Source organism: Artibeus jamaicensis, unplaced genomic scaffold, assembly GCF_021234435.1.
Source record: "Artibeus jamaicensis isolate MK-2021 breed Jamaican fruit bat unplaced genomic scaffold, CSHL_Jam_final contig_466, whole genome shotgun sequence".
Classification (NCBI taxonomy): domain Eukaryota; kingdom Metazoa; phylum Chordata; class Mammalia; order Chiroptera; family Phyllostomidae; genus Artibeus; species Artibeus jamaicensis.
In genome coordinates this window covers 4,543,489-4,566,793 of record NW_026521844.1, presented here as the reverse complement: position 1 = coordinate 4,566,793, position 23,305 = coordinate 4,543,489, and the positions used below count along the sequence as shown (strand labels likewise).

The window sequence follows — 23,305 nt, the reverse complement described above, 5'->3', positions numbered from 1 at the left end:
GTAAATTTCCCTTGTTTAGGAATTACCTGTTCTATGCTTATAGAAGACCAAAGTGATGAAGATTAGGTGCCGTGTCTATCCATTCTGCTCAGAGACCTACTCAGAGTAAGCTGGATGCCTCAGCCATTTTTGACCCTTCTCTATTTCTCTATTTAGTGTATTAAGTGAGAGAGCCCTTCAATTCTATTTTTGGAATGCTGTTCATATCCATCTTACCTCTCATCCAAAACCTAGTTAGGGACCTCAAAAATATCATTAAATTTTACTAAACTACATTGATTCTCTCCCTTCTTTAATCCACCCCACATAATTTTGACATATAGTTTATCTTCCAAAATTTAAACTGACTTATTCCTTCACCTATAATTATTCTCCAGTGCTTAAAGAATAAAGTCTGAACTATCAGTGGACATTCCAGCTTTATCGCCTGTCCACACCCACTAAAAATCCCTAAGCAGAGTTATGTCTATAATATTTTAATAATAGCAAGGGGGCTAATAAGAGGTAGCTGAGTGGATGAAGAAAAATGACATGGGAAATATGTCAGAGAATTGACAAAGTGTGTGGCCTTGAAGGCCATGTAAGGTATGACTTCAGTTTGAATGTGATAAGAGCCAGGAGAGAATTGGACTAGGGAGTGATTTGGCCTGAGAAGACTAGATAAGATCACTGTAGTTTTTGTGTAGCAAATAGAAGGGAAGGGGACACAGAGTAACATGGGATTAGAAAGGGAAAAACAATTGGGAAATCACTGCAGATCTAGAAGAGCAATGGTGGTGGATTGGCCAGAGTAGGAACACATGGGTTAATTAGAAATGGTCATATTTTAGACATATTTTTGAGGCACAGGAACAGGATTTACTAACAGATTAGATGTGGTGTTTTGGGGAAGAAAGAAGCAAAGATGACTATGTTGTTTAGCCTGAGCAACTAGAAACATTTGCTTGTCATTTACTATTTGATATAGGGTAAGGAGTATGAGAACCAAGTTCGGGGGGATTATTAGTTATTGGACATTTTATAGCTGAGTTCTCCATTAGTCAATATGCTTATTAGATATTTAAGTGGAAATATTGATAAGCTGTTAGGTTTTTGACTCTGAATTTCAAAGGGATGTATAAGCTAGATATATAAATACAAAACTATATTTAATGCCATGAAATTGAATGGTATCAATAAGGGATTGAATACAATTTTTTGAAGGAAGTTCAAGTCTGAGCTTTTTGGCAATTCAATACTTAGAGGTCAGAATGATAAGAAAAATGGGCAAAGGACACTTTGAAAGAGCAGCATGCAGGTATTACCAGGAGGACCTGAGTTAGGGTCTCCCCATCCTGGTAGTTGCCCTGTTCACAAGAGAAAAATCCAGGCAAGAGACAATAATTATAGTGGAAATGAGAGAGAAAGTTTATTGAGCACAAAGCTGCAAGTGGGCACCCAGATAGCCTTAGTGCCCCATTATTGGGATTTGGGAGTTTTTCTGTTTTAGCCAGTTTATAGGTTCCCCCTCCCTCCTCCTCTCCTTCTAGACCTTGGGGTTAATACTAAGTTTCAAGTGCTTTCTTTCCCAGTTATTGGAAATGATACATACAGAATTTCAAGGGTTCCCCTCCTCCTTTGCTATTGTGGTCTTTCTTGTGATTTTCAGAATGCCTGGCATTCATATCTGACCAAGCTCAGGACTGCTGAGTTAATAATTGAGACATTTCTCCCTCCTCCCCCCTGCCTTGGTTTACTATCCATCCTGGCAAACAGCAGGACATAAAATCTAGGGCTCTAATAGAGGGATTGTATGTAAAAAGAGAAACACTCCATCTATCACAATACTATCAAAGTAGAATATAGGTGTATAAATTCAGATTCAGTATGTAGATAGGATGTTAAAAGTTTGTGACAATACTCTTTCAATTATTCTTCTTATCCCAGTGAACTAGGAAGCAATGTCATATGATTAAAGTAGTTATGGAGAATGGGTGTTGAGGTTTAAAAAGAAAGGGAATAAAATAGTCACATGGGAGAGTACATAATTGTTCAACGGTACTAGGGACACAATTAAATTTCATGGTCATGGATCCAAAATGAGGACAGGTGGGTAACTGGGAGTTTCCACCTAGATCTGTTCAGCTTCAAGAATCTAGGAATGGAGGAGGTAGGTAATTTACATTTAAATAGAATTGAGTTTTTGCCTGATAAGACAAAGTAAGAGAAGGGTGAGGAGGTGGAGAAGGTATGCAAGGAAGTGATTATAACAAGGGATAATGACATTTAAATTGGGTAAGGAAGATTGAGGACATGAGAGGCTCTAAGAGAGTGTGCATAGGTATTGAAATTGTTATATGGGATGGAAAGACTGTTGAAGTTGGGTAATAGAAAAATAAAAGGCCCGGCTGGCGTGGCTCAGTGGATTGAGCGCGGGCCTGGGAACCAAGCACCCACGGTTAGATTCCCAGTCAGGGCACATGCCTGGGTTGCAGACCAGTTCCCAGCAGGGGACACATGAGAGGCAACCATACATTGATATTTCTCTCCCTCCCTCCTTCCCTTCCCCTTGAAAGATAAATAAATTAAAAAAAATAAAAATAAAAGGTAGTAGACTACTTGAATATTGAAATTATAGAAGGATTGGAAGTTTCGTAATGACAAGTTCTATCATGTGTCCATGATAATGTGTGCTTAAGAGAAAATAGAGCGGGGGGCGGATCGTTGGCCAAAATGAAGTCAAAAAAGTGAGAGGCCACAGTTATTGAGAAATTATGTAGGTGGGTATTGAAATCAAAAACACTTTATGATAAGATATTAGAATGACATTAAGCCAGGAGCTAAAATCTTGAAAGATGAGAGAGAGAGAGAGAGAAAACACTTTTGGGATTAAAAGTTGACTAAAGACAGTGGGGAGAGGCAGATAGCAGGTGTATGATGATATGAAATTAAATGCTGAGGATTTTGTGAAAGAGTGAGAGCAAACAGCCCAATGGAGAAATAATGTGGAATATATCATTTTAATTTGGCAGAAACCTCACTAAAAAAGGAAAAAAAAACAAGTAACGTTTAATACTATATTTCACCCCATATATCTGAAATAATGTCGTTTTGACATATAATCAGTATAAAAACTTGTTAATTAAATACATCACATTTCTTTTTTTTCGGTACTGTTTTCAAAATCCACTGTGTATTTTTCACATATGCCCCATCTCAATTTAGACAAGATACATTTCTAGAACTTAAGAGGTACATTTGGTTAGTGATGACCATATTGGACAGTAAAGATCTAGGGATATCAATTATATAAAGGTTGTGGTAGAAAATTCAGAAAGGCCCAGAGCCACTAATTCATAGAGTTTCTGGAGACACATCTACTCAGGGAGAAAGCCAGATTTTATTAAATCAAGCAGATGAAGGAGACAAATGTGAATGAGGGGAACACAGGAGATTTTGCTGATTACCATCTGTGAGTGTTAGACTACACAGTAAAGAACTTTTTGAGTCTTAGGGAAGGTGGTTGACAGGTAATAAAAAGGATGGACAGAACTATGTAAGGATGTATGTCTGCAGAATAAGGATGGCCTGAGTCTTGTATTTGCAGTGGTGGCTGACAGGAACAAGAATAAAGTGAGATTTTGTCCTGGCAGTTTTCAAAGAGCATAGTCCATCTTTGCCTAAGCTGTCAATGTCGAATGTCAATCTGGAAAGAAAACACATTCATCCAGACTTATCTGGAATTCCCAGCTAAGTCCTAAAGCTGGGGCAATCTTGAGATTTCTTCTGATGCCTAGGGGTAACTGGGTTATATGGTAGGATTTTGCTTGTTTTAATAGTTTCCTATAATATATTTCTTGCAATTTTTCTAAAGAACATTATCCAAGGTAGTGTTATAGAAATGTTAGATTGACATGCTCTCAATATTTCTGCTAATGTTATTAACATAGGTATTATATTTTATATCAAGCCTACCAGATCTGCTGGAAGAAGAAAAATAATGTTGACTCCAATGAGAGGCTCTAAGTCACTATAACTGAGTGGAAATGATAATGACAATGATAATAATAACAATAATAATATATTACCTTTGTATAAGCAGATGGCATTTCTAGGAAGTAGACCCTGGGAATATAGTTTCACTCAGAAACTAACACACTAGAGTTGTCACCAGTTACTCTTATCTGTTGAGCCAGCAGGTGAATAGCCTGAGCTCTGACAAAAAAAAAAAAAATTGGGAGAAATCCAAATAATAATAGAAAAATTTAATTGTTTTGAAAGCTAATGAAACTTTTTGAAGAACCTTCTAGAATTCTCACCTCAATAGATGATTTCCCTGGTAGCAGGGCACAGTCACAGGATGAAGTCCAGGAAGCTCCAAATAAAATTGCTGCTGTGGATTCTGCTTTGTATAACCATCCATGTTCAGTAAAGTACATAATTTACTAACTGTTATGGGCTACATTGTACCCAGCCCCCAAATTCATGTGTTCAAGCCCCAAACCCCAGTGTGACTATATATAAATATAAGACCTCCGGAGAGGCAATTAAGGTTAAATGAGGTCATAAGGGTGGGGCCCTGATCCAATAGCAGTGATATCCTTTAAAAAAAAAAGAGAGACACCAGAGACCTTTCTCTCCTCACACAGGCACATAAAAAGACCATGAAGAACTTAAAAAAAAAAAGTGGGCATCTACAAGCCAAGAAGAGAGCTCTTACCTGAAACCAACCCTGAAAGCACCTTGATCTTGTAATTCTAGCCTCTAGAACTGTGAATTTCTGTTTAAGCCACTCAGTCTGTGGTATTTCTTATGGCAGCCCTTAAAGACTAATACATACACCAATACATTTTAATTGTTTTTCTGTGTTTTTTAGAATCATGTGACAAACTCCAAAATTGCTCTATAGTTTTTAAAAATTTATTTCCATGAACATTTTCACTTAACTCTTACACTAAGGTTTCTGGGGTTGCAAATCAAAGAATGTAGTTCCAGCTGGTATTGGCACGAAGGAGACTTCTACTTCTATCCAGAAAATTCACATGAAATGTAAAGACAGAAAGGTGAATAAGCAAGAGGAAATTATGGAAAGCTGTCTGAATTCTTGCTTGTGCCTCATCTCTCTAGATCTGACTCATATTTTTTTCTCTCCTAAATTATTTCCTCTTTTTTCCTGGTCCATATGATGCATTTGAGGGGAAGCTTATTATAGGTCCAAGTACAAGCTTTTGGAAACAGTGAAACAATCAATCACTGTCTCTCCTACAATTCCAAATTTCAGTAATAGAAGTTTCATTGACTCAGCTTGGGTGCTACTCTCACCCCAGTTCAGGCTGAGGAATAGGGCACCAGGGAGCCACACACATACAAAGTGACTGGGGTCCTATCATGAATGGATGAATGAATTAAGGTCTCCACAACCTTGCAACAAACCAGGGAGGTCTGCCTTATCATCCCAACGCTATATTTCAAGTAACAGAAACTCTGATTTCTCCAAGGGCACACAGCTCTAAAATGGGATCAAAACAATTGCCTCCACCTCTGCAGCAAAGCCTGCCTGTCAACTTCACCACCTGACTAAAGTGATACATTGCATTACTTTCAAATATTTTAAACTGAACTGAGGAATTATCCTTCAAAATTTAAATGTAGATGAAATTGATGATTATTTTAGAAAGACATCTTTCATTCAGTGAAGTTATACAGCTGAAGTTTCAGCAAAATCAAAGTCGTGTGAAAATGCAGGTCTCTCCCTTCAGCTTTATGTTGTGAATTGTCACATTATATATAAAAATAGCTCATTTTTTAAATGCACTACTACTTTACCATTGTGGTAGTGTAAAAATAAGCACATTTACTAAAAATATGAGTGATGAACTAGATATTTTTCTTCTTTATTCCTAGGATACACTAGCAAAGAAAAATAGTGGGGAGTCCCCATTACTGTCTCCTTCCTATTTATTACTGGAAGTAGGTGGCACTGCTTTCATTTAATTTATGTTCAGCTCTATGGGAAAAGGTTGTCATTAGTTACTGGAGACAAAAAATAACAGTAATAGTGAAAGTCACCTTGATAATTTCACTTAAATTCTTTTACTTTCAAGAACAACTGTGATTTCATAAAGATCTCCTGGAATGTTATTTTTCAGGAATATGACATTTTTTCACATAATTTTATAGGAATAATACACCTGAAAATATATGTATAATGTTTTTCTATTGTTTTACACGATGTCAGATGAACAATATCAGAATAATTTTAATATTAGTTATTATACTGTCCTTAGCATCTGTAAGAATTTTCTATTTTTAAGGATTTCTGGTATTTCTTGCCTATAAGCTTTTACAGTGTCTCCTCAGATGGGGAATGGATGCCCAGTACAGACTATAACAAAATAAATTATCTTTTGGTAAGTCTAGCATACATTTCACAAAAGTACATATGAACTAGTCCTTTGCAGAGCATGTAAGTCAATATTCTATGCAATAAAAAGCCAGAAGTGTAAAGGTCCAGCAGAAGTTCCTCTGTTCTTACTCACTTTTCTTGAAAATCAAAGGTGCAATTATTGTAGGTTCTGGAGGCATCGCATGTGGAAACCCAGCTCATGATCTATGAGGCAAACAGTCTTCATGTCACTTCTCTTTCTTACCTATCCTCTCCCTCCTCAAGTATCACACAGGAGTCATCTTCTGCTATGTAGGACCTTCACACCACTTATAATCATCTTTTAATCCTGTCTATATAAATCTGAATTATTTATTTATTTATTTATCTTTAGAAGGGAAGAGAAGGAGAGAGGGAGAGAAATATCAATGTGTGGTTGCTTCTTGTGCGTCCCCTGCTGGGACCTGGCCTGCAACCCAGGCATGTGCCCTGACGGGGAATTGAACTGAAATCTTTTGGTTCGCAGGCTCATACTCAATCCACTGAGCTACACCAGCGAAGGCCTGCCTATATAAATTTAGTACTAGATGAAAACTGAGATTTCAGAGTAGGGGCAGGAGAAGGATAAGTGTTTCATAATCAAGGGGTGTGTTTATACACAGCCGTGGAAGATATACAAGTCACTGAGTCCTTTTACTGTGACCACACTCCTTAGACTTTCTCTTCGTGTTCTGCTTAGCCTTTCATCTTATTATTCTTAAAATGTTTCTCCTTCTCTCTCATGTGTATGAAATTAAATGAGGGATTGATAGCACCTAAGCATTCTTTTAAATAAAAAAGAGAGATGGATAGTTTTTGCATAGAAATCCCCATTCCTGATTCCTCTCACTCACTTTCGTACCTTTTCTTTGTCTCGAACTTACTTTTTACCTCCTGGACCATTACAGCCCAGCATAGGCAACCGGTTATATATGGCCACACACATCAAGCACTCAGTACTCAGACATCTGTGAATATTAGTTTTACACTGCTGAGAAAAATTGTCTGCACAGTTTATGTTGTTTAATCAATGTAATGTCTCTAGGCAGATTTACGTTCCCATATTGCTATGGGTGAGAGATTCTACATAAAAAGTACAAAGCAAAATCTCTTAGAAACTTAAAAAAACTAAAACCCAAAGAAATTCGGAATTCCTCCAGTTCAGCCTTTTCATTTTACACACCAGAAATGAGCCCCTGAGAAGGAAACTGCTTTGGCTCAGGTCTCATAGCTCTTCGGTGCGGTAAACGGGCAGTGGGGGGAGGCACAGAGCCTTGAGTACAAGCTCAAAATGAGTTAACGGGTGATACCTCCACCTCAAAAACCGTTTTTAAAGACAGACTGCATGACTTAGCAAAGGCTTTCCTCTTGTAGCCTGGGCAGGTATGTATGACGCTCAGGAAAGGCAGCAGTGGGATGGCGGAGGGTGGAGGGGTCGTACTGGGATCAGTAGAGCAATGGGTCACTTTAACCCTTTGAAGCACCAAGAATTATTTTAGCCCCTCCCCTCCTCTCTCAGCTGTCAGAGAAGGAGTTGGGTACAAAATTATTCCATCATTTCAAGTCAGCATTGTCCACCTGAAGGCATGTCTCTGGCCATAGTGAGGTTACTCAAAGTCGTGGGCTGCCTGCATCCTCTGCAGGAGAGCAAGACGTTTTGGAGGAGCCATGAGGGGCAGATAAAGCAAAGGTGGTAGTAGTGCACTGGATATTAGGTTGGCTGGTATGGTCACTGGTGTGGGTTTATTATCATGCCAACTAATTTGAATGCATATTTACAAGTTTAGTATTTATCAAATATTAAAAATAAAATCCACCTTTGAAATAGATCCAAGGTTGTTATGCACAGTGAGGTTCCTCAACTATGAAAACCACAGACATATATGTTTATGCAAAAATTCAGGGATTAGAGGCTACTCTTGAAAAAGTAACTCCAGAACAATTATGGGAATGGTGGTGAAGAAGAAATGTATTATATAAATATACACATATACACACACATATATACGTACATATATATGCTATAAACAAAGACAATATGAAAATGATAATATAACCAGCAACAGTCAGGACAGATTGAAGACAACAGGTATGTTAGATAGCTCTTAAGATTGATAAACCAGTTACTGCAGCTAACCATGGCCATTTTAAAAGGCATAAAGATCCTATAGAAGAAACTGCAAATATATAGCCCTGGCTGGTGTGGCTCAGTGGATTGAGCATGGGCCTGTGAAGCTAGGGGTCACTGGTTTGATTCCCAGTCAGGGCACATGCCTAGGTTGTGGGCCAGGTCCCCAGTAGGGGACACATGAGGGGCAACCATGCATTGATGTTTCTCTCCCACTCCTTCTCCCTTCTCCTCTCTATAAAAATAAATAAGTAAAATATTTTTAAAAATTAAAAAAAAGAAACTACAAATATATAAAATATTCACCTAAAGGATAAGGCAGGTAGAGGTGAGGAAGTTTGAAATAAGATCGAATGTCTCTTCATTTTTGTAACAACTGTCTTTTAAGTACTTGGCTAAAACAACCATATATTTCTAAATAACAAAACTAAGATATAAAAGCAGCCAAATATATACATGAAAAAATAAAAACTGTTAAAAATGAATTCCTATAAAGTATTTGTAGAGAGTGTTGGAAGGATACTTACTTTTATTAATATACTGTGCTCTTTGAGTTTTTAACATGTACAGTAATTTTTTTAAGTTAATAAGTAACTAACAAATTACAACTTTCTAGTTGGGATAGCTCTGGAAGATAAAAGGAATAGTACCAGATGTTTTGGTCTCTACCAACTAATATGATTCCCAAGTAATTAATTCTCAATATTTATCTTTTGATTAAAGCAGATTTTTAAAAGGGGGTGCTTATTAAAAAAAAAAAAGAATTCACCTCAAGCCAAATCCCAAATCATATCCTGAGAGATTTTAACCTCTAGACAGCATTTGGGTATAGAGATTACAGAGGTTCATTCCTACACATACTGCTGAACTTTGGGTATCTCCTTCTAAGATATGCCATCTGATTCTTTGCAGGTGTTTGTTTGGCTGGTTGGTTGGATGCTTGGTTGTCTTGGTGTGAATCATCTCCAGATAAGCAGACTGTGTAGAAAATATTTTCAATTGACTATGTTACTTTTTATGCATGCTCACCCTTCCCTGTCTCCATCCCTCTCTCTACATGTATCTACTTCTGTATTTATATGCACACCAACACAAGTCATCATCATCAGTTAGTGATAGTGTTTTATAGTTCCAAGAACACATCTCTCATTCTTTAGAAAAAAAATTCCATCAACTTCTTTCAAAGAACTCACTTCTCAACATGGTGATTTACAGTTCTGAATTTGCCCACCATGGGCCATCTTCTTCCATCTATGGCAGTATGGGTGTTATTAGGATTAAACAATTCACAGCTTGCCACACTACCAGTGCAGTACCCCCGCCCTTTCCTCTCCTAAATAGTCTGCACATACTTGCCAGAGATGGTGTTAGATACTCTAGTTTAACACCAAAGCAACATACCTTTGGTATCTATGTGGTAAGCTAAGACTGAAAATAAATACTATAATTAGAGACTTCCCAGGAATGCCTCATGGAACCTTACTTAACACTGTGAGGATACTGATAAATGGTTGCATCGCTTCACACTTAAAAGTGTCTTTTCTCTCCACTCTTTGTCCACTTATTTGGCTTTACCAGTGTTAAAATAAAATGTTTTAAACATGTTATGTCTTACCTGGTCAACAGAGAGGCTAACATTAGTAAAGACTAATTTCTTGAGCAAAAAAGAAAAAAGACTCATGGACATGGACAAGAGTGTGGTGATTGCTAGAAGGAGAGGATATAAGGGGAATAAATGGTAACATAAAAAAAAATTAGGGGAAGATGGCAATGGAGTAGGACAAAGCAGATTCCACTTCCCTCTACACATGGGAGAAAAACCTGACTGATCGAGGTAGGAACAGAGCAAACAGCCAACAGTACCACAGCGTATATGAAAATAAGAAACCAGAAATTGTAGCGGACACTGAAAAACCAGACAGTAAGGAGACGGCTGCAGGACTATAAGGTGCCAGGGACCAATGCAGCCTCAGCTTGCGCCCAGCGCCTGGTGCTGGGTCTACCACAGACTCCTTGGGAGCCAAGGGACTGCCACAGAGTCCTTGGGAGACAGCCAGGTCTACTGCTCCCTCCCTCCCAGGCCAAGCAGGGTTTGAGCAGCACCAGGAGATACCTAGTTGCTTGAAGTTGCCAAGAGGGGAATAAGGACAAAGAGGCAAACACACAAGGGCTGTGATCACCTGCGAGACTGTGGTCACTGGCTTAGGAGAGCTGAGAGTTGCAGTCTTGGGCTCTGACCCCGATAGTCACTGGTCTGGCTGGAGAATTGGAATGTACTGAGCAGCAGGCTGGACTAGGAGGGATTTCTTGAAAAGTAAAACTCTTTTGGGGATTCTCCTGCTATAGCCCCTCAGCCTACTCCCTACCCAGCCAGGCGAAAGGCCTTGTGTTCCCCCATAGCATTGGGAAGGGTCTGCACCCAAACCCACAGGACCCAGGCAGCCTGGCTGGGTGCTTGCCCCCACACCCCAGCCCATGGCGATGACCCCCAGGGAAAGAGTTCTCTGAAGAAGACCTAGATCCCCTGCTTTGGGCACTGGGGAGAGGCGCCAGATTAGCTCTTAGGGGAGCTCTTGCAAGACTGGCTGAGCACACACTGGGAAGCCGAAAGGCTACACCAATTACCCCTCAGCCTATGAGACCAGAAAAACCGGTTTGGCCAGTTTGAAACCAACAAGAGGTTTTTTTTTTGTTTAAGTAATCTTATATTTTTTTAATTTTATTATTGTTTTATCTTTCAATACCTTTTTCTATCTTTCTTTTTTATTGTTTTATTCCTTCTTCCTTTCTTTCCAAACTTATCTCTTCTTCCTCCCTTCTTCTCCCCTCTTTTTTTTTTTTTTTTTTTACCCACAAGTGAGACAAAAAAACTTGGAACTGTGAAAGACCAGAGTTGGTCCCAAAGAGAAGGCATCCCAACAGTAGAGACAGAGAGATAAATTTCACTTTGTTATAGCAGAGAAACTACAAGTTACTGCATATTTCTACCATTATTGTTTTCATTATTCTTACATCTTTTATTTTAATAGTATTTTCGTATCCCTCTTTTTTCTCTATAGTCTTCTTTGCCTTGGCTGGTTATATTGTATCATTTGACAGGTTTCCCCTGTTCTTTTCTCCATAGTGTATTGCTAATTTACTATCCTTCACGTCACTTGTGTTCTTTTAGCACACTACTCAATGTTCTATACCCCCTATTCATATTATCCAGATCACATAAATTCTGTCATGTGATTGTTGCTCTAATATTATTGTAAATAACAGCTGTTTCATACAATTGTAAATATTTCACAACACCGGTCTCCCAGATCTTAGCCCGCTTCACACTTTCCTGAACTCTATTACTGTAGTGGTTAACTCTATTCTCTCTCACACTACACCTATTTACTATCTTTTACTCTCACCTTACCTCAGAATCTGACCTCCCATAATATCACTGCTTTCTAGATCCAACTCACAAGTCTTCCCTACCCAACAAGAGTCTTATCTTCTTTCCATCCTTCCTTAAAGGTGGCTAGTTGAGTTGAAGAGTACATTTAACACTATACATAGCCAAAGGATCTCCTATCTCTTTTCTAGCAGCTGCTACTGTAAATATCAGAGAATACTCGCCTGCTATCATAAACCATTTTTTCCTTCCTCTCCAACTGATCACACAAAAAAGAGTAGGCAGAAGTGGTGGACATCAGGATACCCACTGGGAGAGGAAACCAAACAACAAAGGAACCACCAACAGATAACAACAGAAGAAGTTAAAGGAAGAAGTAGAAACCACACAAACCTCAATTCAAGACCTATCTGGAAATACAACTAAATAGTGGAGAAACTACCCAGTGCAAACAACTGAACAACAGCAAAAGAGAATCCTCAAAACCTTGTACACATGGAAGAACTAGCTTCAACACAACCTTCCCTACCAGCACAACAAATTACAACAGGTGGTGAACAGAGGAACCATCAGTTAACCAGCTGGTGGGAAGGACCCACTAAAGAAAGACCCAGGCATTCTGGAGACTTCCACCAAGATGGAGGCATAGGTGGAATCACTGTGCCACCTCACACAACCAAGTTTAAAAACAACAAAGTTTTAGCAACAAAAATGCAGCCAAAACCACAGAAAATTGAACTATACAGAAGTCTGACAACAACGAAACCTTCAGCCAAACCGGTAAGAGGGGCAGAGCCAGCAGCAGAGTGGTGACAGGCAGGAAAGATCCACCAGACCGAACCGGGCATGCAACCCAGGAACACAGGCACCTGTGGGCAGATCCCAGGTGTGGAGTAGCCAGTGGACCCACTGAGGGCACAAGGCGGTGCACTCACTGAGGGTTGACCGCGGTCACACATTTCACACAGATAAACCAGTGACGTAGCCAGCAGTGAGACAGACCATGCAGGCCCCAGTGGTGGAAAGTGGCAGAAGGGACCACCATTGTCCATCTCTGACCCAGCCCCCACATACAGCTTCACAAACCAGAGACCTGGGTGGCCCTACCCTGGTGAACATCTAAGGCTCCGCTCCTCATTGTAACAGGCACAAATGGATCAAAACATGGCTCAAGAACCACTCAGAGCCCCAGAGCCCATAAATCAAAGCCATGAAGAAATAGCCAAACTTTCAGATGCACAGTTCAAAACACTGGTGATCAGGATGCTCACAGAACTGGTTGATTTTAGTCACAAATTAGAGGAACATATGAAGGCTAGACTAATTGAAATGAATGTAAACACACAGGAAACCAACAGTAATAGAAAGGAAACTGGGACTCAAATCAAAGGAGTGGACCAGAAAGAGGAAAAAAATGACCAAACAGAAAAGGATAAAGAAACAAGAATTAAAAAAAAGGAGGAGAGGCTTAGGAACATTCAGAACATCTTTAAATGTTCCAACATCTGAATTATAGGGGTACCAGAAGGGGAAGAGGAAGAGCAACAAGTGGAAAACTTATTTGAACAAATCATAAAGGACAACTTCCCCAATCTGGCAAAGGAAATAGACTTCCAGGAAATCCAGGAAGCTCAGAGAGTCCCAAAGAAGTTGGACCCAAGAAGGAACACACCAAGGCACATCATCATTATATTAGCCAATTTTAAAATGAAGGAGAGAATACTAGAAGCAGCAAGAGATAAGGGGACAGTCACCTACAAAGGAGTTCCCATCAGACTGTCAGCAGATTTCTCGAAAGAGACCTCACAGGCAAGAAGGGGCTGGAAAGAAGTATTCCAAGTCATGAAATCCAAAGACCTACATCCAAGATTGACCTATCCAGCAAAACTTTCATTTAGAATGGAAGGGCAGATAAAGTGCTTCTCAGATAAGATTAAATTTAAGGAGTTCATTATCACCAAACCCTTATTATATGAAATGTTAAAGGGACTTACCTAAGAAAAAGAAGACAAAAAAGATGAACAGTGAAAGGACAGCAAACTCACAGTTATTAAGAACCACACCTAAAACAAGGGCAAACTAAGAAGACAGCTAGATCAGGAGCAGAACCATAGAAATGAAGATCACATGGAGGGTTAGCAACAGGGGAGTGGGAGAAGGGGGGAGAAGGTACAGAAAATAAGTAGCATATATTGTAGGTAGAAAATAGATAGGGGGAGGGCAAGAATAGTAGGGGAAATACAGAATCTAAAGAACTCGAGACACGTGGTCATAAACTAAAGGGGGGAATGGTGGGGGAGGGGTGAACAGGATGGAGGGGAATGAACGGGGGGAATAGAACAACTCTAATGGCATAATCAATAAAATATATTTAAAAAAAAGAAAGACCCCAAAACAATCAAAACCTAAAGACAAACACAGACCCAACTTAAAAGATAGCCCAAGACCAGTGACCTTGAGAGATCGAGGAGACTACACCACTGAATCTCAAAGGTATTATACCACAGAAGTTCACACCATAAACCCAGGAAGCCAGAACAAATCAATTTAAGAAGATGAAGCCAACAAGGAGAGTCTCACAAACAATGGGAAGACAAAGAAACAACCCCTGAAAGGAAAGGAAAGGAGGAAGCCTTAGAAAGAATGCTAGATGAAATAGAGGGAAGTCAGCTATCAGATATCGAATTCAAAGCACTGGTTATCAGGAAGTTCAAAGAGCCCACAATGAGCTACCAGAAACTACACAAAAACTATAATGAACTGACTGAAAACTACAGTTCAATGAAAACTACATCAACATTGAAAAAAGAAATAGAAACTATCACCAAGGGACAAGAAGAAATGAAGAATACAATTTCAGACTTGAAGAACACAGTGGAAGGAATCAAAAGCAGGATCGATGAGGCAGAAGATTGGATCAGGGAATTGGAGGACAAAGTAGAAAAAAACACTTAGAAAGAGCAAGAAAAGGAAAAAAAGGCTCAGAAAGAATGAAGAGGAATTAAGAGAAATGCAAGAAAATACCAAACATAGTAATATTCAAATAATAGGGATACCAGAAGGAGAAGAAGAAGAACAAGGGATAGAAAATTTATTTGAAAAGTAATGATGGAAAACTTCCCTAATGTGATGAGAGAAAAAGCCACACAAATCCAGGAATCACAGAGAGTCTCAATCAAGAGGAACCCAAAGAGGCCCACTTTAAGACACATCATAGTTAAAATGGCAAAATTCCAAGACAAAGAGAGAATCTTAAAGGTAGCAAGGGAGAAAAAAGAAGTAACATACAAGGGAGCCCCAATAAGGTTAGCTGCTGACTTCTCAATGGAAACACTCCAAGCCAGAAGAGAATGTCAGGAAATATTCCAAGTAATGAGAACCAGAGGCCCGAAACCAAGGCTACTTTACCCAGCAAGGCTCTCCATCAAGATAGAAATATTTGGCCAAATTAGGGCCAAAATAAAGAGCTTCCAAGACAAAAGAAGTCTAAAAGAATACACCTCCACCAAACCAGCTCTTCAAGAAATGGTAAAGGGACTGGTCTAAGGAAAGGAAGGAAAAGAGAGACACACAGAGGAATACAGGTACAAAAATGGCAATGAATAAGTACCTATCAATAATAACTTCAAATGTAATTGGATTAAATGCTCTAATCAAAAGATATAGAATAGCTAAATCCATTAGAAAGCATGACCCACACATATGCTGCCTACAAGAGACCTACCTCAGGACAAAAGACCTACACAGACTAAAAGTGAAGGGCTAGAAACAAATTTTCCAAGCAAATGGCCAGGAAAAAAAAGCCAGGGTAGCAATACTCATATCAGACAAAATAGACTTCAAAAAAAGGGCCATAAAGAGAGACCCAGAAGGTCACTTCATAATACTCAAGGGAAGAATCCACCAAGAAGACACAAACATCATAAATATATTTACACTCAATATACGAGCACCCAAATATATATAGAGAATCTTAGAGAACTTCAAAAAAGATATTGACAGCAACACAATTATAGTAGGGGATTTTGACACCCCACTGTCAAAAATGGACAGATCTTCCAAACAAAATATCAACAAAGATATTGTGGCATTGAACAATGCCCTAGATGAAATGAACTTAACTGATATATATATATAGAAGCCTTCATCCCAAAGAAGCTAAATACATGTTCTTTTCAAATTCTCATGGAAAATTCAAAGACAGACCACATGATAGGACACAAAACAAACCTCAAAAAATTCAAGAAAATTGAAATCATACCAAGCATTTTCTCCTACCACCAGGGACTGAAACTAGAAACCAACCCTAAGGGAAAAAACCCAAAACACTCAAAATCATGGAGATTGATAGCATGCTATCAAACAGTGAATGGGTCAAAAGTGAATTTAGGGAAGAAATCAAAAAGTTTCTGGAAACAAATGAAAATGAACTCACAACAACCCAAAACTTATGGGACACAGTGAAGGAAGTCCTGAGAGGGAAGTTCATAGCAATACAGGTTTAGCTAAAAATGATAGAAACATTTCAAAAAAAACAACCTAACCCTACGCCTACAAGAACTCTAGGAACAACAACAAAGACAGCCCAGAGCAAGTAGGAGGAAGGAAATAACCAAGATCAGAGCAGAATTAAATGACACAAAGACTAAAAGCACAATTGTAAGGATCAATGAATTCAGGAGCTGTTTTTTTAAAAGATAAACAAAATAGACAAGCCTTTAAGCAGGCTTATCAAGAAAAAAAAGAGAGAGGACACAAATAAACACAATCAGAAATGAAAGAGGAGAAATTACAACTGCCACCACAGAAATACAAAGGATTGTAAGAAATTACTATGAACTGTATGCCAAGAAATTTGAAAACTTAGGTAAAATGGACAAGTTTATAGAAAAATATAATCTTTCAAAACTCAATGAAGAAGAAGAAAGCCCGAATAGACCAATAACAGCAGATGAAATTGAAGCAGTAATAAAAAAAACTCCCGACACACAAAAACCCTGGACCAGATGGTTTCACAGGAAATTTTTACAAAGCATTTAAGGAAGAGCTAACCTTTATTCTTCACAGACTACTCAAAAAAATCGAAAAGCATAGAAGTATTATTTTTGTGAAGCCAGCATCATCCTAATCCCAAAACCAGATAAAGACACAACAAAGAAAGAAAACTTCAGGCCAATATTGCTGATGAACTTAGATGCTAAAATCCTCAACAAAATATGGGTAAACCATGTCCAATAACACATTAAAAAGATCATACACCATGACCAAGTGATACTCATCCCAGGGATGCAAGGATGGTTCAATATTCACAAACCAGTAAATGTAACACATCACATAAACAAAAGGAAAGACAAAAATTACATGATCATATCAATAGACGCAGAAAAAGCTTTCGATAAGGTACAATACCCATTTATGATGAAAACACTCAGCAAAGTGGGAATAGAGAGAGCATTCCTCAATATAATAAAGGCCATATATGAGAGACCTACAGCCAACATCATACTCAATGGGCAAAAACTAAAATCTTTTCCACTAAGATCAGGAACAAGGCAAGGTTGTCCACTTTCACCACTTCTATTCAATATATTATTGGAAGTTTTAGCCATAGCAATCAGACAAGAAATAGAAATAAAAGGCATCCAAATCATAAAGGAGGAAACACAACTGTCACTGTTTGCAGATGACATGATAGTCTACCTGGAAAATCCTATAGACTCCACCCCAAAACTGCCCGACCTAATAAATGACTTTGGCAAAACAGTGTGATACAATGTTAATATTCAGAAATCAAAGGCATTTTTATACACTAACAATGAAATATCAGAAGCAGAAATCAAGAAAAGAATCCCATTTGATATAGCAAAAAGAAAAATAAAATCCTGAGGAATAAACCTAACCAAGGAGATAAAACACCTATATGCAGAAAACTACACAATACTGAAGAAAGAAATCAAGGAAGCCACAAACAAATGGAAACATATACCATGTTCATAAATTGGAAGACTTAACATCATCAAAATGTCTATACTACCCAAAGCAATTTATGGATTCAATTCAATACCTATTAAAGTACCAATGGCATATTTCACAGACATATAACAAATACTTCAAAAATTTATATGGAACCATAAACAACCCCGAATAACAGCTGCAATTTTGAGAAAGAAGAACAAAGTAGGAGGGATCAGAATACCTGATACCAAATTGTATTACAAGGCCACTGTAATCAAACCAGCCTGGCTCTGGCATAAAAACAGGCACATAGACCAATGGAACAGAACAGAAATCCCAGAAATAAACCCAAATCTCTATAGCCAATTAATATTTGACAAAGGGGGCAGCAACATAAAATGGAATAAAAATAGCCTCTTCAACAAATGGTGTTGGGAGAACTGGACAGCTATGTGCAAAAAAAAAACGAAACTCAGGCACCAACTTACACCATATATCAAAATAAATTCAAGGTGGGTAAAAAACCTAGGAATAAAACTAACCAAGGAGGTAAAAGACCTATGTGCAGAAAACTACACAACACTGAAGAAAGAAATCAAGGAAGACACAAACAAATGGCAAAATATACTATTAAAGACTTAAATATAAGCTGTGACACCGTTAAAGTCCTAGAAGAGAACATTGGTTGGAAAATTTCAGATATTTCATGCAGCAACTTTTTACTGATATATCCCCTAGAGCAAGGGACATAAACAAAAATATATACAAATGGGATCTCATTTAAATAAAAAGCTTCTGAATGGCTAAAGAAAACAGTATCAAAATAAAAAGAGAACCAACTGTATGGGAAAACATAGTTGCCAATAATACCTCACACAACGGTTTAATCTCCAAAATATATAAAGAACTTACACGAGTCCACTCTAAGATAAGCAACCCAATTAAAAAGTGGGCAAAGGACTTGAACAGATAATTCTCCAAGGAGGACATACAGAGGTTCCAGAGACACATGAAAAGATGCTCAATATCACTAGCTATCAGAGAGATGCAAATTAAAACCACAATGAGATACTACTTTACACGGTCAGAATGGCCAGCATAAACAAAGCAACAAACCAAGTGTTGTTGGAGGTTGTGGAGAAAAGGGGACCCAAATCCACTGTTGGTGGGATTGCAGACTGGTACAACAACCATGGAAAACAGTATGGAATTTTTCTAAGAAAACTGAAAACCAATATGCCTTTTGACCCAGCAATTCCACTGCTAGGATTATATCCTAAGAACCCTGAAACACCAATCCAAAAGAACCTATGCACCCCAATGTTCATAGCAGCACAATTTACAATAGCCAAGAGTTGGAAGCAACCTAAGAGCCCATCAGTAAATGAAGGAATCCAAAAACTATGGTACATTTACACAATGTAATTCTATGCAGCAGAAAGAAAGAAGGAGCTCCTATCCTTTGTAAGAGCATGGATGGAACTAGGAAGCATTATGCTGAGTGAAATAAGCCAGGCATTGAAAGACAAATACCATATGATCTCACCTTTAACAGGAACCTAAACAACAAAACAATCGAACAAGCAAAATATAACCAAAGACACTGAAATAGAGATCAGGCTGACAGTGACCAGAGAGGAGGGAATTTCAGAGGAAAAGGGGAGGGTTTATAGGAACAAGTATAGAGGACACATGGACAAAAACTAAGGGGGGTGGAAATGGGAGGGAGCTGGGGAGCATGGGGGGTTGGGCTGGGATGGGAGTAAAAGACAGAATACTGTACTTGACAAGAATTAAATAGATAAATTTAAAAATTTTTTTAAAAAGAAAAATAAATAAAACAAAAAAAGACTAATTTCTTAAACGCCACCTTGCATGTTGCATACGTTCCCACACAAACACATGTATATATGTACATGCACACCCACCTACACCATTACAAACTAGCGTCAGTGCTTAATATAAAAATCTCTTTGGAGTCCGGAGAACTCAAAATAGTCTCCACTTGATTTTAGGTACAGGAGCATGGGTTTTTCCCAGTTCTGTCTGAATGATCCTAAAGCATAGCTGCTCTGCTTTTCCTTAGTGCCTGTGTTGCTGGGATAATTCTCAGGAAATACTTCAAAGCCTCAGGCTCTCTTTAAGCTCATGGCTCTTGATATTTCTAATATAAGAGAAATTCTAACAAGAAAATTATGTGCTGATTTTCAAAGAAAGTAACTAAACTGAACTTCATCTATAGTCAAATCCTATTATGACAAAAACTATTTCAATAAAATTGTCCATGTAACAAAGAAGCCCAACTAATTACCTTTTCTCAGAAAATATCTTATCAAATTTGTAGTATAAGGACTGCAGCCATACTACTGTAGAGTTCACTGTAATAGTGCCTGATTTATTATGAGTCTGTAAATCCTCTCATTCACATAAGCTATTCATAAGCAATTCTCTGTTTTTTGTATTGATGGTTTCTCAATCAGAAATTGATAACATCAAAATTATTATTCTCTCTGGTTCCAAAATGCATAAAAGTCATTGTTTTTAATCAAGCCACTTCAATTTCCAATTAACAGCTATGAGTCCTGTTAATCATTAGTATAAACTAGGACGTGTCTACAATCATAATGATCCATGCCTTATTAACCTCCTGCCTTTATCAAGCACTGATTTAAGATATATCAGTTCAGCCTACAGAACCTGCAAAACTAACATCAGTCACTCTGAAAATAATCATGAAAGAGCAATTTAACAGTGTAGAAAGAAATCCTGAGCTATGTAGGATTCTTACCAATTCATGAACTTAAAACTTATGTAAAGATAAAAGAGTAGCAATTCATATGCAAATATGTGTGCAGCTATTTAGGAATATGCTCCTTCAGTTGTGTTGGGTTTACTTACTCCAAACACTGAATTCTAACCATGTAAAAAATCTGGTAATAGGTTTTAAATGGAAGTAGCATGGCTTAATGGATTAAGGTCTAGGACTTAATGGAATCAATGAGTGAATTTAAACCTGGCCTGCCACTAAAAAGTTGTATAAACTTTAGGAGTCACTTAAATTTTAGTAGTTTCAGTTTTATTACTTCCATTCAGTAACATCTGAAATATTATCTGCCCAAATTCACCCTGTTATCAGTAAAAACTTACCAGATATTTCTCCCTGTATATGTGACCATATACTTACATTTTCATATTGATATTTTTTCTTTACTTACATGCTTAATTTTAAGTACATAATCACTAAATGAGATTTTACTTTTTATGACTATTGTCTGTCACACAGGACCTTTATAAACCTATGGTTGCTTACAAGAGGTAAGATCCTTTTTTTTTAACTTAGACCATGGCAAACATTGAATCAATTAGATATTAACACTAGAAATGTACAGAATAGTAGAAATTGCCTGACTATTTAAGATAATTCTATTTTGAGTTTCTACCAGTCACGTGTTCTGGTGTAGTAGTGATTAATATAGAAAGGCCATTGAAGGCTATATGTAATCATTACAAAAGTTTATATCATTCTGTCCCTATATAGTTGTTTTATTTTTTTCTCCATAGACTAAAAATTTAGTCTTTTAAAAAAGATTTTATTTCTTTATTTTTCGAGAGAGGAAAAGGGAAGGAAGAAGAGAGGGAAAGAAACATCAATGTGTGGTACATCCCCCCACTGGGGACCTGGCTTGCAACCCAGGCATGTGCCCGGACTGGGAATTGAACCAGTGACCCTTTGGTTCACAGGCCAGCACTCAATCCACTGGGCCACACCAGCCTGGGCTACTTTTCTCTTGTAACCAAAAATGACTCTTATGTCAAGCACTGATCCAGAGAAATCAGCTCATCCAAGATTTGCACAGCAGAGATTAGCATGTGCAATACTGCAGCAGTTTAAATGGGCCATTTTGAAGTTAATGTATCAAAAGTCTAAATGAGAAAGATCAGCACCACTGAAGTTTAAACCTTGGAAATGCACTTCTGATTTGGTTGGAGTGGCTAGCAGAAAACAGACAAATTTCTTTGGAGATATTTCTTTGAAGACCCAACCAACCATGAGTCTTCTGGTGGTTGAGAATACTTTATTGTGGCTTCTACCTGTTCAATTAATGAGTCAATAGTAAATAGTCTGGCTTCTTCTAACACACCCAGTAAATTCATGCAGTCATTTACAATGAGCTGTCTGTGATGCAAGTAGTTCAAATGGGTCCAAAGTACTCAGGTCTTAGGTCAGTTAAGAAAGCTCCTCCATAATCTTGAAGAAAAAGGACTCATGGACATGGATGGACAACAGTGTGCTCATTGCTGGGGGAAGGAGGGTGGGAGTGTAAGGAGACTAAATGGTAATGGAAAAAATGCAATACATTTTCTAAAGAAAAGCTCATTAGGCACATTCCCAGCTTGTGCCTTTGAACATATTTCTTTTCCTTGGACTAATTTCCTTACAATCCACACCCCCTCCACACACACACAGCTTATTCTCTCACCCGCTTCAAGTTTTTCCCTCTGATACCACCATTCAAAGAGGCCTTGATTGACATCTGATTTAAACTGTAATAGTCTCTTCCCCCCCCCCCAACTCAGTGTACTTTCCCTTCTTCCTGCTTTAGTCTTCTCCACAGTGCTTATCAAGCATGGGGTAAACTACATGTGCTCACTCATCTATTTATTTTATGTGTCCTGTCATTTGAAGTAAGTTCCCTGAAGGAAAAAAAAATTTAATGGAAAAAGAAACCTTCTCTATGATCTTGCTTATTTTCCCAGACACCTTTGTCCTTAAACACTTGGGCCAGCTTACTGCCAGGCTTTTTTTTTTTCACCTAAGTGGTAAGCGTGGTTGTATAGGGCCACCCTCCAACATTTAGTGCCAGTTTGTGTGAGATCCTGACAATCCTTCAGGTAGTTGAGACTTTGTCTGAGGATCAGTGAATTATTCTCTTTCACACACATACAACACATCATCATCCCTGATCAAAGCAATATCATCAGTCAGTGCACCTTTCCTATTTACACACTACTGGCTTTTATGCTGAGTTTACTGCTGGCCACAAAGAGCAAACCAATGAAAGTCCAATATACAGCTATTACCTTTCCATTCAGGGGGTTGCTCTTAAGGAATAGCATCACCCACCTCATTGTGCTGCCCCTACTGGTCCTGAATGAGCCTCCACTGTCCCACATGGCTCTCCTATTGCCTTTTTCTTCTCCTTTCCTTCCCTTCTCTCCATCCACTGAGACTTTCTTGCCTTGGCCACCATCCTTCTCTTACGGGGACACACACACACACACACACACACACACAAACACACATGCATGCACTCTCTGTCCCACACCTCAGGGCTGGCCCAGAGAGTTAATTTTTAATCATAATTGATTCCTCACACTTTCTGTAGCTTGGATTTATGCTAATATAAATCATTTAAACCATCGCTCTTAT

General features: G+C 38.3%; 1 pseudogene; it reads right to left on the bottom strand.

The window, feature by feature from the left end:
* Nucleotides 1-23,004, bottom strand: part of LOC119047269 (BTB/POZ domain-containing protein KCTD9-like) — a 131,530-nt pseudogene extending 108,526 nt beyond the window's left edge.
* Nucleotides 23,005-23,305: the final 301 nt, after the last annotated feature.